This window comes from Tamandua tetradactyla, chromosome 14 (genome assembly GCF_023851605.1).
Source record: "Tamandua tetradactyla isolate mTamTet1 chromosome 14, mTamTet1.pri, whole genome shotgun sequence".
Lineage (NCBI taxonomy): Eukaryota > Metazoa > Chordata > Mammalia > Pilosa > Myrmecophagidae > Tamandua > Tamandua tetradactyla.
Window position 1 is genome coordinate 91,610,784 of NC_135340.1, and position 18,508 is coordinate 91,629,291.

At 41.4% G+C, this 18,508-nt stretch overlaps 1 protein-coding gene across 7 annotated transcripts in view; it reads right to left on the bottom strand.

Annotated features, from left to right (window-relative positions):
- Positions 1 to 18,508, bottom strand: part of LOC143656395 (putative palmitoyltransferase ZDHHC11B) — a 106,981-nt gene that overhangs the window by 54,460 nt on the left and 34,013 nt on the right. The window contains exon 5 of one of the 7 annotated variants that reach the window (XR_013162480.1): positions 1,239 to 3,461. The exons of the other annotated variants lie outside the window; for them this stretch is intronic. The gene's annotated coding sequence lies outside the window, so the exon portion shown is untranslated. Of the gene's footprint in view, positions 1 to 1,238; positions 3,462 to 18,508 lie in introns of those variants that run through there. 7 annotated transcript variants of the gene reach the window in all.

Here is an 18,508-nt window from a genome sequence, read left to right on the forward strand (position 1 = left end):
CTTGAAAATTCATTGCTTTTTAGTATACAGGTTGTATTGACAATTTAAAAAATGTTAAAAAGAATTCCAGTAGGCTTTAATTTTACAAAAGTGGAAATCCAATCTTGAATTCATATGGAATCACAAAGCCCTCGCAGTAGCTAAAACAATCTTGAATGAGTCTTACAACACAGGACTAACACTAAGAAGGATATCACCCAAAAGTCTGCAACAAAATACACAAAGAACTAGAAAAAACTGACCTGTTTTCAAGAGGAAATGCAACCAACAGAATTCAAAAGTAACCACAGAAAGAATGATCAGACAAAGTAGTTATTCTATCCATGCCCAACAAGGTAGGGGTAGATCCTCCTGAAGCAAACAGAAAAAGTACTCAGCAAAGAAAAAGAATTAATGAAAAGACGTAAACAGGAATTCTAGAGCTGAGCACAAATTATCTAAAATAAAAATTAACTGAGTAGAATCAATCACAGAAGAGGAAAGAATCAGGGGGCTTGGAGATTAAGGAGCAGAAATGACACAAAGTGGACAGAGAAAATGTGAACAGAGAGATTGAATAAAAATTAACAACATCTGAATAACCATTAGCAATCAATATTAAAAGTTATAACATTCATTACAAAGTCTGAAACAGCTGGTGCAGAATGAACAGATGAGAAAAAATGATGGAGCATTGCACCTTACATGAAAAATACAGATCCCAAGAGTTCAGAAAATCTCATATGTATATCTGAAAGTCAAACTGCTAAAAACCAAAGAGGAAGACAATATTTACAAAAAGAGCAGATAAACACCCATTATGTGGAGGAAGATAACAATTGAAGGTCCCTGATCCCTGCATGGAAACACAGAGTGAAAAGCATCTTTAAAATGCTGAAGGAAAAGAACCATCAATGCAGAACTGTATTGCAGCAGAATGTGCTTTTCTAAGGATTAAAGGCAAAAAAAAAAAAAACAAGCAGGGCTGGAGAAGATAGAAAAACAGGAAAATTTATCTCTAGAAACTTGCTCTATTACAATGTCAAAGGAAATCCTTTAGGCTGAATGTAAATGATTACAAGAAGCTTTGAACTGCAAAAAAATGGAGGTGGACCAGAAATAGTGAATATCTAGATAAATGTGATACTGTCTTACGCAAATCTGAAATTCTTTACTATAGGAATGAATTTAGCATACTTACAAAATTTTTGCAAAAATTATGACATAGTCTGGGAGGGTTATGGTAAAATGCGTATAAATAAGACCGGGGGATTAAATCATTTACATGCCTGTAAGTCATCGATATTTTACTTGAATCATTAAAACAAGAACACATGCTGGTATATGAAAAAGTTGGTATACATATGTAACCTCAGAGCAATGACTAAAAAAGATCTAAAGTTAAGAAAACTTGGGTAAGCACAAAGTCCTACACCTAGGAGATACAAATCAAGCAGCAAAAATATAGAGACACAAGTGTTGTGTGAACATAAGTTTTCAGTTCCCTTGGTTAAACACCTAGGAATAGGATGACAGGATCATATGGTAAGCGTGTGTCTCTCAGGCTGCCCTCCCCAGCCCGATTGCCACCACCACAGCAGGACCTGGGTGGCCCTGTTCTTCAGTCAGTGACACTCTCCTCATGACCCTGGGGAAAGGGCCACAGACCCACAGCTGCTGACAGCAATGCTGGGACCTCTGGCAGAAACCAGGGAGCCTGAGCTCACTGCCAGATGGTTTTCTGCTATGCTGCCTAAGGGGTCCCTTCCCCCACATGGAAGCTGACACTGATGGGCCAGAGCAGGAGGATGGCCACATCTCCCTCACTCCAAACACCTTCTTCCAGCATCCCTCAGGTGTCACGGGTTCAGGAATCTAAGCAGCAGCTTTGTCACATATGTGTCATTCAGGTGTCACACTCCTTCCATGCATTCTCTGCTTACACTTTTCCAAGATGTAGCACAGACAAAAGTCAAGGTGTTTGAGATTTGCCTTTGGCCAATGCAAACTGGAGCCTTCCATTGCTCTCCATACACGTGTCCTACCCACCTGCCATTCACAGGCAGTTACCTGGGGAAGAGTCACGCCTCCTTTGCCTTGGACCCACACAAGAGCATGAGGAATTGTCACGATGATCTGAGAAGGCACCCCAGACCTGGTAGCATTCAGTCTGCATTAATGCCCTGGGGTCAGTGGAGCCCTCTCCCTCTTCTCAAGCCTGAGCCTCTCATGAGAATCCTTCATTTCAGGAGCCCAGAAAGCAGCTCCATCCAGAATGACCCACTCCGTGCCTATGCACACATGCCTTTAGGAAATGCCATCACAAGCTTAAACAGCTCCACTGGAGACTTCCACCAGTGGGGAGGGAAACTGGCAGTCCCCTCCCTACACCAGCTGCCTCCCAGGCACACTACGGAGGTGAGGGAGGATGCCCTCTGTCTATCTTCACCACCCCAGTGGTGGCCCACAGGAAGACTCAGAGCAAAGAGGCTTCCAATGAGACTGAAGGGATGAAAGAAATTCAAGAAATTGTTCATCTGAATCACACAGTACTAGACACCTTAGGCTGAAGGCTCCTCTCCTGCCACAAGACAAGGGGACTCTGATGCTGCAACCATACTCTCAGTTAAATTATCACATGTCATAGATTGGGAGGAAACTGGCTAAAGGAAGACCTTGCAATCTGGGCAAGAAAAGAGTTCAAAGTGGGAACTGAAGCAATAGAGAACTGGTGGCATCTGTGGAGCTCCTTCTGTGTGCTGATCACCCTGTCAAAAGTGATGAGAAGCAAAAGAACCTTGGTTTCTGACCTCACAGGACTTCAAGAGTCCAGTGAAACTGATCACTGTGCAAACTACACAAATTGATCTGTATTTACAAATGTAGGCATGGTTTGGTAAGAGAAACTGAAGAAGCTTTTGGGACACGTATACCAAATATCCTGACCTGGGCATGGAGGAACACTGTCTTCACACAGCATCATCTAGGGTAGACTTTACCTTATAAAGTCTTCACACTTGTCCTCTCAGGAACCCTAGATGTCTGTTTCCTTCTCACACTGGTCATGATGGACTGGGCAGGAACCAAACCTGTGTTTAACTGACCCATATTCCTATGCCACAGGCAATGTCTCCTGCATCACAGACCTTGGAGTGGGCAGCCTGCTACTGAGTATTTGTTTCAACTGGTCCAGGCATGCTTGAAAACTTCTGTTTGCCATTTCTTTGACCCCCCTCCCCTTGAGAGCCCTTTAAATAAGGCTGGTACTAGTGATTACTGGTCACTCACAGAAATGTCATGGAAGCCTTCATGATTACTCATGTTGAAGAGGCCATGAACCTCTGCCTGGTTCACATGTGGGTCACTCACTCGGGCAGACCTTAGCCACTGGGAAGGGTCTTGAGTCCCTGTGACTGCCCTGCTACCAGGCAGCCCTAGCCAATGGAAAGGTCTCACATAAGTCCTCCAGACACTGCTGCAACCTACAGAAGTGAGACTACCATTGACCCATGCGTTTCCACCTCTGGCTGGAAAAACACCCCTAGCCAGGGGCCTTTCTATGCTCAAACCTCAGATATCAACATGCAGTAGTAGCCACCCTCACTGGGCACAGCCAAGTACCTACATGAGCAAAGAAATTACTGATTATATGCTTCTCTTTTGTTAAATAGGGTTTTTGCCTAGTAAGAGCCACAAGGACAATACACTTGCATTAAAATGAAAATCTGAGTTTCCTCCTTCCCTATCCTTCAGCTACCCAGGTATACCTCTGGAAGTGATAATGTTACATTTCCATATAGCAACCTACATACATTCATTGAAAATTCCAGTGGGAGTGACACTGTGCCAGCCACTTCAAAGCTGTCATACATATTTACTCATGTGTTCTCTACTTACTGTGGCCACTGAGCTGTCAGAAAAGAAAGTTCTCATCTTCATCTAACTATTCTCCCAAAATGGGAAGCCTGGATTATTTCCCTTTCAAAGTCTACAACTGTGATAGAATGATAACATGTTACATACATATGTCCTATTTATTTTCCACTTTACTTTCCATTTTGACACTGATGTGTGAACCTGGCATAGATTTGCTGCATTTTTCAACAAGTTAGGGGTCTTTCTAAACTGTGTTAGGACAAAACAGTATCACTGGTTTGTTTCCACACTCATTCAACCACCTCCCTTAGTTGGGTAAATCTCTGGAGAAAATATGACAATGTCCATCATGCCGTACTTTTTATACCTCATCAATGACCTATATGATTTATTGGTTTTAGAAACTTAAGACAAACCAGCAGTGACTGTCATTTGTACAGTAGCATACTTTTACCATTAGGGGTACATTCCTTATTTTACACAAGGCAGCTCCCTCATCTTCCTTCTAAGATTTCCACTTTTTGCATACATTTGGGGACAGATCTTATCCCTTCTCCCTTCATACAGGTAGTTTTCACTGACAGAGTAAAGAAAATTTGCATGTTTCTGTGTCTATTTATGAGCCAACCACACAACCGATCCTCCATTTACCTTAATTATATGAGTTCATCCATAACAGGAACGCACTGGTGATAATATATTGATTTTTCTTTTGAATTACTTGGTGAAAAGCCAGCCTTTCACATACACAATGACAGAGACACTGCTTAGTGAATTCACAGAGATTGAAACAAAGCTAAGAGAACAGACTTAGTTGTAGAAAGGGGAAAACTAAGTACGATACAGAGACGATAATAGAAGGATATCTGTTATTTGATATTTATATTCTTAGAGAAGGACATATTACCTTTTTTTTTATTAATTAAAAAAATTAACTAACACAACAATAGAAATCAATCCATTCTACATATGCAATCAGTAATTCTTAATATCATCACATAGGTGTATGGTCATCATTTTTCAGTACATATGCATCGATTTAGAGAAAGAAATAGCACTACAACAGAAAAAGAAATAAAGTGATAACACAGAGAGAAAACACAAATAAAAATAAAAAGTACAAAAATATATAAGAGAAAAAAAAACAAAACAAAACAAAAAAAAACTATAGATCAGATGCAGCTTCATTCAGCGTTCCAAGATAATTACATTACATTTAGGCAGTATTGTGCTGACCATTTTTTTTTTTTTTTAGACGTCATACCATTCTACATATGCAATCAGTAATTCTTAACATCATCACATAGATGCATGATCATCGTTTCTTAGTACATTTGCATCGGTTTAGAAGAACTAGCATTATATCAGAAAAAGATATAGAATGTTAATATAGAGAAAAAAATAAAAGTAATAATAATAATAACAAAACAAACAAAACAAAACAAAACAAAAACCTATAGCTCGGATGCAGCTTCGTTCAGTATTTTAACATGATTACTTTACAATTAGGTATTATTGTACTGTCCATTTTTGAGTTTTTGTATCTAGTCCTATTGCACCGTCTGTATTTCATCAGCTCCAATTACCCATTATCTTACCCTGTTTGTAACTCCTGCTGAACTCTGTTACCAATGACATATTCCAAGTTTATTCTCGAGTGTCGATTCACATCATTGGGACCATACAGTATTTGTCTTTTAGCTTTTGGCTAGACTCACTCAGCATAATGTTTTCTAGGTCCATCCATGTTATTACATGCTTCATAAGTTTATCCTGTCTTAACGCTGCATAATATTCCATCGTACGTATATACCACAGTTTGTTTAGCCACTCGTCTGTTGATGGACATTTTGGCTGTTTCCATCTCTTTGCAATTGTAAATAACGCTGCTATAAACATTGGTGTGCAAATGTCTGTTTGAGTTTTTGCCCTTAATTCCTTTGAGTAGATTCCCAGCAATGGTATTGCTGGATCGTATGGCAATTCTATATTCAGCTTTTTGAGGAACCGCCAAACTGCTTTCCACAGTGGTTGCACCATTTGACATTCCCACCAACAGTGGATAAGTGTGCCTCTTTCTCCGCATCCTCTCCAGCACTTGTCATTTTCTGTTTTGTTGATAATGGCCATTCTGGTGGGTGTGAGATGATATCTCATTGTGGTTTTGATTTGCATTTCTCTAATGGCCAGGGACATTGAGCATCTCTTCATGTGTCTTTTGGCCATTTGTATTTCCTCCTCTGAGAGGTGTCTATTCAAGTCTTTTTCCCATTTTGTAATTGGGTTGGCTATCTTTTTGTTGTTGAGTTGAACAATCTCATTATAAATTCCGGATACTAGACCTTTATCTGATATGTCATTTCCAAATATTGATTCCCATTGTGTAGGTTGTCTTTCTACTTTCTTGATGAAGTTCTTTGATGCACAAAAGTGTTTAATTTTGAGGAGTTCCCATTTATTTATTTCCTTCTTCAGTGCTCTTGCTTTAGGTGTAAGGTCCATAAAACCGCCTCCAATTGTAAGATTCATAAGATATCTCCCTACATTTTCCTCTAACTGTTCTATGGTCTTAGACCTAATGTTTAGATCTTTGATCCATTTTGAGTTAACTTTTGTATAGGGTGTGAGATATGGGTCTTCTTTCATTCTTTTGCATATGGATATCCAGTTCTCTAGGCACCATTTATTGAAGAGACTGTTCTGTCCCAGGTGAGTTGGCTTGACTCCCTTATCAAAGATCAAATGACCATAGATGAGAGGGTCTATATCTGAGCACTCTATTCGATTCCATTGGTCGATATATCTATCTTTATGCCAATACCATGCTGTTTTGACCACTGTGGCTTCATAATATGCCTTAAAGTCTGGCAGCGCGAGACCTCCAGCTTCGTTTTTTTTCCTCAAGATGTTTTTAGCAATTCGGGGCACCCTGCCCTTCCAGATAAATTTGCTTATTGGTTTTTCTATTTCTGAAAAATAAGTTGTTGGGATTTTTTTTTTTTTTTTTAAAGGAAAGACAGAGAGAGAAGGAAGGAAGGATAGAAGGAAGGAAGGAAGGAAGAAAGGGAAACATTTTTAAACATTTTCTTGTTTTTTTATTGTATTCTGTTTCTCCGTTTTTGTTACATGGGCTGGGGCCGGGAATCGAACCGAGGTCCTCCGGCATAGCAGGCAAGCACTTTGCCCGCTGAGCCACCGCGGCCCAGTTGTTGGGATTTTGATTGGTATTGCATTGAATCTGTAAATCAATTTAGGTAGGATTGACATCTTAACTATATTTAGTCTTCCAATCCATGAACACGGTATGCCCTTCCATCTGTTTAGGTCTTCTGTGATTTCTTTTAGCAGTTTTTTGTAGTTTTCTTTGTATAGGTCTTTTGTCTCTTTAGTTAAATTTATTCCTAGGTATTTTATTCTTTTAGTTGCAATTGTAAATGGGATTCGTTTCTTGATTTCCCCCTCCGCTTGTTCATTGCTAGTGTATAGAAATGCTACAGATTTTTGAATGTTGATCTTGTAACCTGCTACTTTGCTGTACTCATTTATTAGCTCTAGTAGTTTTGTTGTGGATTTTTCCGGGTTTTCGACGTATAGTATCATATCGTCTGCAAACAGTGATAGTTTTACTTCTTCCTTTCCAATTTTGATGCCTTGTATTTCTTTTTCTTGTCTAATTGCTCTGGCTAGAACCTCCAACACAATGTTGAATAATAGTGGTGATAGTGGACATCCTTGTCTTGTTCCTGATCTTAGGGGGAACGTTTTCAATTTTTCCCCATTAAGGATGATATTAGCTGTGGGTTTTTCATATATTCCCTCTATCATTTTAAGGAAGTTCCCTTGTATTCCTATCCTTTGAAGTGTTTTCAACAGGAAAGGATGTTGAATCTTGTCAAATGCCTTCTCTGCATCAATTGAGATGATCATGTGATTTTTCTGCTTTAATTTGTTGATATGGTGTATTACATTAATTGATTTTCTTATGTTGAACCATCCTTGCATACCTGGGATGAATCCTACTTGGTCATGATGAATAATTTTTTTAATGTGTTGTTGGATACGATTTGCTAGAATTTTATTGAGGATTTTTGCATCAATATTCATTAGAGAGATCGGCCTGTAGTTTTCTTTTCTTGTAATATCTTTGCCTGGTTTTGGTATGAGGGTAATGTTGGCTTCATAGAATGAGTTAGGTAGTTTTCCCTCCACTTCGATTTTTTTGAAGAGTTTGAGGAGAGTTGGTACTAATTCTTTCTGGAATGTTTGGTAGAATTCACATGTGAAGCCGTCTGGTCCTGGACTTTTCTTTTTAGGAAGCTTTTGAATGACTGCTTCGATTTCTTTACTTGTGATTGGTTTGTTGAGATCATCTATCTCTTCTTGAGTCAAAGTTGGTTGTTCATGTCTTTCCAGGAACCCGTCCATTTCCTCTAAATTGTTGTATTTATTAGCGTAAAGTTGTTCATAGTATCCTGTTATTACCTCCTTTATTTCTGTGAGGTCAGTAGTTATGTCTCCTCTTCCATTTCTGATCTTATTTATTTGCATCCTCTCTCTTCTTCTTTTTGTCAATCTTGCTAAGGGCCCATCAATCTTATTGATTTTCTCATAGAACCAACTTCTGGTCTTACTGATTTTCTCTATTGTTTTCATGTTTTCAATTTCATTTATTTGTGCTCTAATCTTTGTTATTTCTTTCCTTTTGCTTGCTTTGGGGTTAGCTTGCTGTTCTTTCTCCAGTTCTTCCAAATGGATAGTTAATTCCTGAATTTTTGCCTTTTCTTCTTTTCTGATATAGGCATTTAGAGCAATAAATTTCCCTCTTAGCACTGCCTTTGCTGCGTCCCATAAGTTTTGATATGTTGTGTTTTCATTTTCATTCGCCTCGAGGTATTTGCTAATTTCTCTAGCAATTTCTTCTTTGACCCACTCGTTGTTTAGGAGTGTGTTGTTGAGCCTCCACGTATTTGTGAATTTTCTGGCACTCTGCCTATTATTGATTTCCAACATCATTCCTTTATGGTCCGAGAAAGTGTTGTGTAAGATTTCAATCTTTTTAAATTTGTTAAGACTTGCTTTGTGACCCAGCATATGGTCTATTTTTGAGAATGATCCATGAGCACTTGAGAAAAAGGTGTATCCTGCTGTTGTGGGATGTAATGTCCTATAAATGTCTGTTAAGTCTAGCTCATTTATAGTAATATTCAGATTCTCTATTTCTTTGTTGATCTTCTGTCTAGATGTTCTGTCCCTTGATGAGAGTGGTGAGTTGAAGTCTCCAACTATTATAGTATATGAGTCTATTTCCCTTTTCAGTGTTTGCAGTGTATTCCTCACGTATTTTGGGGCATTCTGGTTCGGTGCGTAAATATTTATGATTGTTATGTCTTCTTGTTTAATTGTTCCTTTTATTAGTATATAGTGTCCTTCTTTGTCTCTTTTAACTGCTTTACATTTGAAGTCTAATTTGTTGGATATTAGTATAGCCACTCCTGCTCTTTTCTGGTTGTTATTTGCATGAAATATCTTTTCCCAACCTTTCACTTTCAACCTATGTTTATCTTTGGGTCTAAGATGTGTTTCCTGTAGACAGCATATAGAAGGATCCTGTTTTTTAATCCATTCTGCCAATCTATGTCTTTTGATTGGGGAATTCAGTCCATTGACATTTAGTGTTATTACTGTTTGGATAATATTTTCCTCTAACATTTTGCCTTTTGTATTATATATATCATATCTGATTTTCCTTCTTTCTACACTCTTTTCCATATCTCTCTCTTCTGTCTTTTTGTATCTGACTCTAATGCTCCCTTTAGTATTTCTTGCAGAGCTGGTCTCTTGGTCACGAATTCTTTCAGTGACTTTTTGTCTGAGAATGTTTTAATTTCTCCCTCATTTTTGAAGGATAATTTTGCTGGATATAGGAGTCTTGGTTGGCAGTTTTTCTCTTTTAGTATTTTAAATATATCATCCCACTGTCTTCTAGCTTCCATGGTTTCTGCTGAGAAATCTACACATAGTCTTATTGGGTTTCCCTTGTATGTGATGGATTGTTTTTCTCTTGCTGCTTTCAAGATCCTCTCTTTCTCATTGACCTCTGACATTCTAACTAGTAAGTGTCTTGGAGAACGCCTATTTGGGTCTAATCTCTTTGAGGTGCGCTGCACTTCTTGGATCTGTAATTTTAGGTCTTTCATAAGAGTTGGGAAATTTTCAGTGAAAATTTCTTCCATTAGTTTTTCTCCTCCTTTTCCCTTCTCTTCTCCTTCTGGGACACCCACAACACGTATATTTGTGCGGTTCATATTGTCCTTGAGTTCCCTGATACCCTGTTCAAATTTCTCCATTCTTTTCCCTATAGTTTCTGTTTCTTTTTGGAATTCAGATGTTCCATCCTCCAAATCACTAATTCTATCTTCTGTCTCTTTAAATCTATCATTGTAACTATCCATTATTTTTTCTATGTTTGCTACTTTATCCTTCACTTCCATAAGTTCTGCGATTTGTTTTTTCAGTTTTTCTATTTCTTCTTTATGTTCAGCCCATGTCCTCTTCATGTCCTCCCTCAATTTATCGATTTCATTTTTGAAGAGGTTTTCCATTTCTGTTCGTATATTCAGGATTAGTTGTCTCAGCTCTCGTGTCTCATTTGAGCTATTGGTTTGTTCCTTTGACTGGGCCATATTCTCAATCTTTTGAGCGTGGACAGTTATCTTCTGCTGCTGGCGTCTGGGCATTTATTCAGATTTCTCTGGGTGTTGGACCCAGCAAGGTTGTAAGATTTTTCTGTGAAATCTCTGGGATCTGTTTTTCTTATCTTGCCCAGTACGTGGCGCACGTGGCACACGTTTGTCTCAAGTGTTTGGAATGGGTCTCCCCCAGTCACCGATCTCCGTGGCCTGGGGCTTTCGGATCCAAATCTCTCCGTTGGTTCAGGGGCCGCGCGTGGTGGGGGCGTCAGCTGCCGTGGCTTGAGGGGACCCTGTGGCTGGTTGCGGGCCGCAGCGGGCCTGGGGGATTCCCCACCGGACCAGGAAGCCTCCCGTGGGGGGGGGCTTCCGCGGCTTGGATAGCCCTCCTATCTGAGACTCGTATCCGCGGACTCGAAGCAGAGACTCGAAGCCGCCCGCAAAAGAGGGGTGCCACCTGCCTCGGCCTGGGAAACTTGCTTCTCCAATACTCTCAGCCGGCCCGGAAAGGGGGGAGGGAGTAGCTCGGACCACCGCAGCTGCCGCTGATCGGGAGATCGCACGCCGCTCGGGGGTCTCACTGCAGCCGAGTCTCGCAGTCAGTCTAGCCAGCCCAGACTTTGGATAGCCCTCTGATCCGGGACTCGTAGCCGCGGACTTAAAGCCGAGACTCGAAGCCGCCCGCAGAAGAAGGGCGCCGCCTGCCTCGGCTTGGGGAACTTACTTCTCCGATACTCTCAGCCGGCCCAGGAAGGAGGGAGGGATTAGCTCGGACCGCCGCAGCTGCGGCCGCTCGGGGGTCTCGCCGCAGCCAAGTCTCGCAATCAGACTTCCCAGCCCAGACTTTGGATAGCCCTCTGATCCGAGACTTGTAGTCGCGGACTCGAAGCCGCCCGCAAAAGTGTGGCACCGGCCGCCTTGGCTGGGAAGCTTGTCTCTCCGAGTCTCTCAGCCAGCCCCGGAAGGAGGGAGGGATTAGCTCGGACTGCCGCAGCTGCGGCCGCTCGGGGGTCTCGCCACAGCCAAGACTCGGAATCAGACTTGCCAGCCCAGACTTTGGATAGCCCTCTGATCCGAGACTTGTAGTCGTGGACTCGAAGCCGCCCGCAAAAGTGTGGCGCCGGCCGCCTTGGCTGGGAAGCTTGTCTCTCCGAGTCTCTCAGCCAGCCCCGGAAGGAGGGAGGGATTAGCTCGGACCGCCGCAGCTGCGGCTGCTCGGGAAATCGCCCGCTGCTTGGGGATCTCACTCACCGCAGCTGAGTTTCGCAGTCAGACTAGCCAGCCCAGACTTGGTTACGCTGTGTGTCCATTCCCTGCTGTAGCCCCGGGAGTTGTTTTGTACTGTTTCTGTTCACCTATTAGTTGATTTGGAGTCGGAGGAACTAAGACGCATGTACCTTACTAAGACGCCATCTTGGATCCAGTTCTTCGACATATTACCTTTTGAACTGAATTTATGTTGATGCTGTTTTTATCTACTTCAGGACAAATTTACACTATTTTATCTAGAAATTATAGGTGACTTAGCAATGGAGGAGATGTGTAAAGGGCAGGATTTCAAGTCAAGAATGAAACCTCTATTTCTTCTGACCACCCCAGCATGCTCCTCTTCACCCTGCAATCTCACTACTGACTATGTATGGGAGGGAAAGCAGGCCACTTACTCTCATGAAAGTTATTTTTAAAACCAGAAAATAATGATATGTGGATTCAGGATTCAACGTTTAAAACAAAACATTTTCTCTTGATGGTATGTCCACCTAAAAACACCCATGTCCAGAAAGGACAGTTGGCCCTCGCCAGGTGAAGAACACAGGCCCCCTGAAAATTCCGTGAGGCCCCGTGGTGGTGGTGATCTGATGATGCCCCTAGGGCTCACGGCTCTGTCACTCTGCACGCAGAGAGGCTCAAGACTGGGAGCGGGTGCAGACCCCTCAGCTCCAGTCAAAAGCCACGGGAAATCTGAACTGCTGCTCAAGAGGTATTCTCTTATTGGCCTGCCTAATGAATTCAACTACCCAAACGGGCAAAGTTCAGTTCTTTCTAATTATTTTTCACTCTGTTTTTCAGTATCCCCCTCCATGCATAACCATTTTTGATGTGTTTTATAGTTTTGTTTCATCCCTTAATTACATATTTTTCCCTAACAACCGGGTTTCCTTTAAAATTAATCAACAGTCAGAAAAATACAGTATTTCTTTGATGTCTTGACCCCTCACTTTCCTCCCCATTGGCTATTACCTCGGGAGAATTGGGGGATGTCTTTTTTACTACTTTGTACTCATGAAGGAGAGGACATAGTCAATTACTAATTTCAGACATTTAAAGTGAATCTCTATTGGTTGAGATGGGCAGTGAGGCATTTCCCACCATGAAGGGTTCCTACCTTTGTTTTCATTATGCCTTCCTGCTGTTTTGTTTTTTTTTTTTTTGAAATGTATATTTCAGTTCAATATACTGGTGGACCTGGTCCATTCCTATCAGAATTTTTCAGAAATATCTGAAGAATCTGCATGTTCAACAGTCAACTTATGAACTAAAATTAAAATACACATTTCCTTTCATACTTGTTAGTTACCCTAAATACCCATGTTACAGACCTAACTAGGTAAACTTTTACCAAAACCTTCCCCTCCCTAGAGAAAAGCCTGAGGCAAAGGGAGTAAGTTTTTCTCAACTGAACCACAAGCATTCTGTCTTTCAACACACAAAAGCCATAGATGCAAAAATAAACTTACAGGGACAGATAGGTAACCAAGTACAAAGACAGTAACACACACAGAAAAAGAGGTAATGTACACAGATGAGAAAGTAGTTCAATTGAGGAAGCAGATGGCCCAGAAGTACCTCAGTTCATAATGGTTAACCATCAAAATCCATCAACACAGGACTTTGGTCAAAGTCAAGTGAAGTCACCTGAGTCACTCAGGAAGAGCACCATCCATGTACTGACAGTTCCTCTCCATCCACCAAGCTCAGAGTGGACCCATTGGAGGAGGAGGTTAATACCAAGGCAGATGTGGAGACCACATCCAAGTGAGAGGTAAATGTGCATTTCTTGGCTTCTAATGAGTAGACTGCTTTCTTGGTTAATTTCTTTTTCAATCTAGATCAAATTTGAAAACCTTACCATGTACAATATAGAATTTACATACTGCCTACTTGGTGCAGAAGTCGGAGAACTCTCTGATCCACTGAATTCTGATTCCAGAAGGGCATGCAATGTTGATAGCATCAGCACAAAAAAATGCATGGCAAATACATGGTAGAGGGCCTTTCCTCAGTGGCATTCAGTTACATTTTTTGCACTATGAGTCATGTGAGTTCCCACAACAAACGGGTTAAAGAAAACTCCTTTCGGAAAGTTCATGACATAATACAGGTTTCTTTGGCTCTTGCTTTTGTGTTCTTTGACTCGATCCTGGTCTCCATATGTGGTTTCCTAGAGCAACTGAGAGAGCAAAAGGCCTGTGTAAACAGGGCATCACATTATTGGATCTTTACAGAGTTTCTTTTCCTTTATTATAGGTGGCCTCAAGAAGCAGAAGAATAGGTACATATTCTGGAATCACAGGCAGAGGAAAGAAATCTAGAGGAATATGATGGGACTTCCTTGTCAGCTTCCATGTGGAGAGTCACGGTGGGAGGGAAAATGGGGGTTGTGGTGAGAGGAAGTTATCACCAGGTAAAGAACTGTCCCTGTCTCTGCAGTCCCTAAAAGGAGCTGAGTTCTCTGTGGGTAGAGTAGCTTAGCATGAACTGAAGTCAGGAAGTGTCAATGAGGTGTGATTGTGAATGAGCATGTGTACATGAGTCTTTGTGTGTATTTATCTGAGATGTAGGCCCTATCTACACAGAACAATTGCCAGTGTCAACAATGCCAAGCAAATAATCCCATCTCACAGGTTACATATGCTAGTTCCTTCAATCCTCCTTACAGGCATATATGGTGGGATTGTTTACAATAGACACAATGCAGATGGAGAAAGAGATAGAGAAATACATATCCCCAGTCTCCTGTATTTATTACTGACACATTTCTATGAGGGAATTTATGCTAGAGTATCCCAGGGTGTGACAGGCACTGTGTTATTTGCTAGGTGGTAGAAATAGATTCTCTTTAGATACAAGGTCAAGGACTCCATTTCCTATGACTTTCTGTCTCCTGTCCTTGATCTCTCTTTCTTCCACATAGGAAAACCAAGAGCACCACGGTCCCTGCATTCTCTCCAATCACCCCCTTCCATTGGACCGCACTGTCAAAGTCTAGTAAAGTTTCTTGAGTTACGTGTGATCTGCACACACAACCATGTTCCGATGATTACTCTGTGTCCCCCTAGCTCCCCTGGAGGAACCAGCAGAGGAGGCTCCCAGTGATCAGACTGCTGAGGATGCTGCCTCTGATGACAAGGTATCTGCCTCTAAGATAGAAATGTTCCTTTCTCATACACATTCTTTTTCAATAGACTATAGATCTTTAAATGTACTGACATATATTATAAATATTGGCTACTGTTCTGGGGGAAAGAAAAGTTGGAAGGGACCACCTATCAACTGATAACAGGGCACTGCAAATGGCAGTATCAGCTTATCAACCAAGTGAGAAAGGACTTTGGCCTCAGCAGCCATTTGTCCTCCTGATAAAGCCTTTTAGAATTACCAATTGAGAGAAATATCCTCCAGGAAAAGCTTGCATTTTCCCATAGGTGACTTCAATGCTTATTTATGGAATCTTGACTTTACCACAGTTTTCCATCTGCTTTTATACAATATCAGATCTGAATAAACATGACACAGGATGACCTGATTCTACATTATCTTCTCTGCAATTGCAGGTGGCCTTGAATGCAAGTGACAACAGGAGGTATCTAGGCTCATCCAAGTGATGTGGGAAGAAATCAAGATCAAATAGAGGGCTTCCTGCATGCTTTAGTCTGAAGAACTCAAACCTGTCTTTGCCTTCACGAGAGAATGAAGAGTGGGGGTACAAGACAAATGCTCAGTCAAAGAATCCTGTTCTTATTGGTATTCCTTGCCAGTTTTCATGTGGAGAGTCACGGTGGGAGGGAAAATGGGGGTTGTGGTGAGAGGGAGTTATCTCCAGGTAAAGAACTATCCCTGTCTCTGCAGTCCCTAAAAGGAGCTGGGTTCTCTGTGGGTGTAGAATACAGGTGCTGCAGGTTTCACAGCATGGGGCCTTAGGGAAGTCTACATGGGAATCTCTGACATGTGACTGTGAGTCCAGGTGTGTGTAGGGGGCTGTATACATTTCCACAGGTGATATGATCCTGCTTATACTGGACAGCTTACAGTGACAACTTTCTCAAATATGCCCCATTACCACTGCACATACTGTGTACATGAGTTTGTTCTAACCTCACCCCTGCTACACCTGGGGTTTACTTCCTATCCTCATGCCCAGTTGGAGAAGGTGAGGTGCAGAGGTGAATAGCCCAAGCTCTCCTGTTCCTAAGTTGGAAGGCCCTAAATGTGAACCCAGGCTTGCAGAGTCACAATGCTGATGCTTTTCCTGTTCAGCAAAGCGATAGTTTGATACTGAGCAAGGAAGTCGCAGCATCTGTGTAACCGCATGGCCTAACCTGAGCCTACAGACACCAAAACTGCCCATCATCATAAGGTAGCCTCAGTGGGCCCACCCAGAGCCTAGGCAGCTAGATGTGTGATTACTGCTGACTTTGGCTTAGTTATCAGTGACAACAGCACATAGGAAGCCCCCATACTTCCAGTCAGATCAAAATTCTGAGCTCTGAGGCATCATACAGGACAATTTTCTCAACATTAGCACTGAGGGCACAATTTGGCAGCTTGTCCCAAGCAGACAAACATCATGAAGATAATTTATTGGATTTGATGTCATCATTGGATGAACCCTAGAGATCCTTAAATCCCAAGATTAACACATACTAGGATTGCTGATGAATAAGAACTCAAACAAGACTTGCTTATTCACCTGGTGTCCCACCCCCTTGCTGAAGCTCTCCTGGACACCTGGGTTAGACAGCATCTGCATTCAACCTACATATCCCTCAGTAATGTCTGTACCAGTGTTGATGGCCAATGATGGACAACCAATAATTCAATGAATACACACATATGGTATCAAAAAGGAAGACGGAAACAGAACAATACAGTTAATGAGGGCTGACTAAATCCTAAGATTTTGGTATTTTCCAATTCTCTAAAAGAGATAATCTTTACAACAAAGTATTCATGAATAAATGGAAAATATCCCTGGAATTGAATCCAGCCCACCAACAATTTTGCTTGTAACCAAGTGGAAATTCCTATATGATAGACGGTAAATGTACAGTCAGTAAATGTGGATCCATGGAGGTTGAACTGGTGTAGAAGCTCCGAAAATAAAAAATATTGGCAATTTAGGTGAGATACTGAATAAGCAGGCGGTATTATGGAACTCTGCACTGAATCATAGTATATTTTCGTAACATTCATAGACAATGGCCACTTAAAGAATGTGTAAAAAGAGCTATTTTTACCTATTGCCATCAGCAACAAATATTTTTTTTTTTAACCAGCCCTATAAAACTAAAGGGCCTCCAAAAATTTTGCATAATATGGATGACTATATGGTATGTGATTTCTCAATAAATAAAAGATTTTGATTCTTCTTTCTCTCCTGTATTTCTCTTTGCCATCCACCTTCCATGAAGGATGGATGATGACCATTCAGCAGCTCCCACCATGCTTGTTAAACTACAAAATCCCCACATGCTAGCACCTTGTCCCAGGTGAGAATACCTCTTCAATAATTCATGCACAACACAGCAATGTGCTGAGACTTACTTTGTGTCCCCCAAGCTCCCCAGGAACAGCTGATGGTGGAAGTTTCAAGCCACCGAGAGGATATGGAGACTTCACACAATGACAAGGTGAGGTAGCTATACTTTGCCTAAGGTAGAGGAGCTGCTTTTTTTAGTTTCTTTGTCTTTCAGGTAAGGGTTTCTACTTATGTAAACTACAGATAATATGTACAACTTCCTAGGGGCAGAGATTGTTGCATCAGAGTCTCCGCCAAGTGATCCATGTTTCAATAGGACATCCAAAATGATAGCACAGCTTATAAAATATATGGTCTGTGGGGAGGGGTGGCTTCCACTCAGCTGCAACTTTCTTCTTTGGATTTCCTTGGATTAAGAATTTTATAAACAGCAACCAAACTGGACTTCAGAGTTTTTTCCTCCAGACATGGAAGAAAAGTTTGGGAATTTCAGACCTGTCAGCTACTCTTGCTTATTGGGCATTTGGCTACATCAGCATTTCCATCTGTTTTTCCAATGGAGACAAGCAAGCAAAATTCCTGCTTACATAGAACACAGCATGTTCTGATCCTCATGGGTTTTCTCTCACTGAGGGTGGCAACAGGGACTACTGAAAATGATATGTATGTAGAATTACTGACTTGTAGAAAAATCTGGATGAAAAGACACCAAGAGAACGTTAGTAGTAAGTTTGCCTGGGGAGCCACCTTGGTTCCAGCTCTTACTGGGAATGAGGATTGGGGTTGTCAATAACAAAAAGCGTTCTCCAGGGGAATGATGGTGGGCATGCTCTGTATTCCTAAAGGCAGCAGGGGTCCATCGAGGTGGCATGGATTTGTGAGTGTGTGGGTTTACACACAAGAGTATGTAAGGCTATGTGGGAGTGAGTGTGATCATGGCTTGGGGAGAGGGGAGTTAGTGATTGGGTTTCCCCAACAAATTTGTTTCACTTAGAATAGGCAATAGCTATCAGGAACTTTCACAAAAATATCCCATGGGCCCTGACACACTGCATATATTAACACATAAAATCATCAGCACAATCATTACTGGGGTTATGACCACTCTCCACATACTTTCCATGGAGAATCTGAGGTTTACAGATCATGACCCAAGATTTCATGTCCCTAGGTGAAGCAGCCAAAATGGGAAGCAAGGCATATG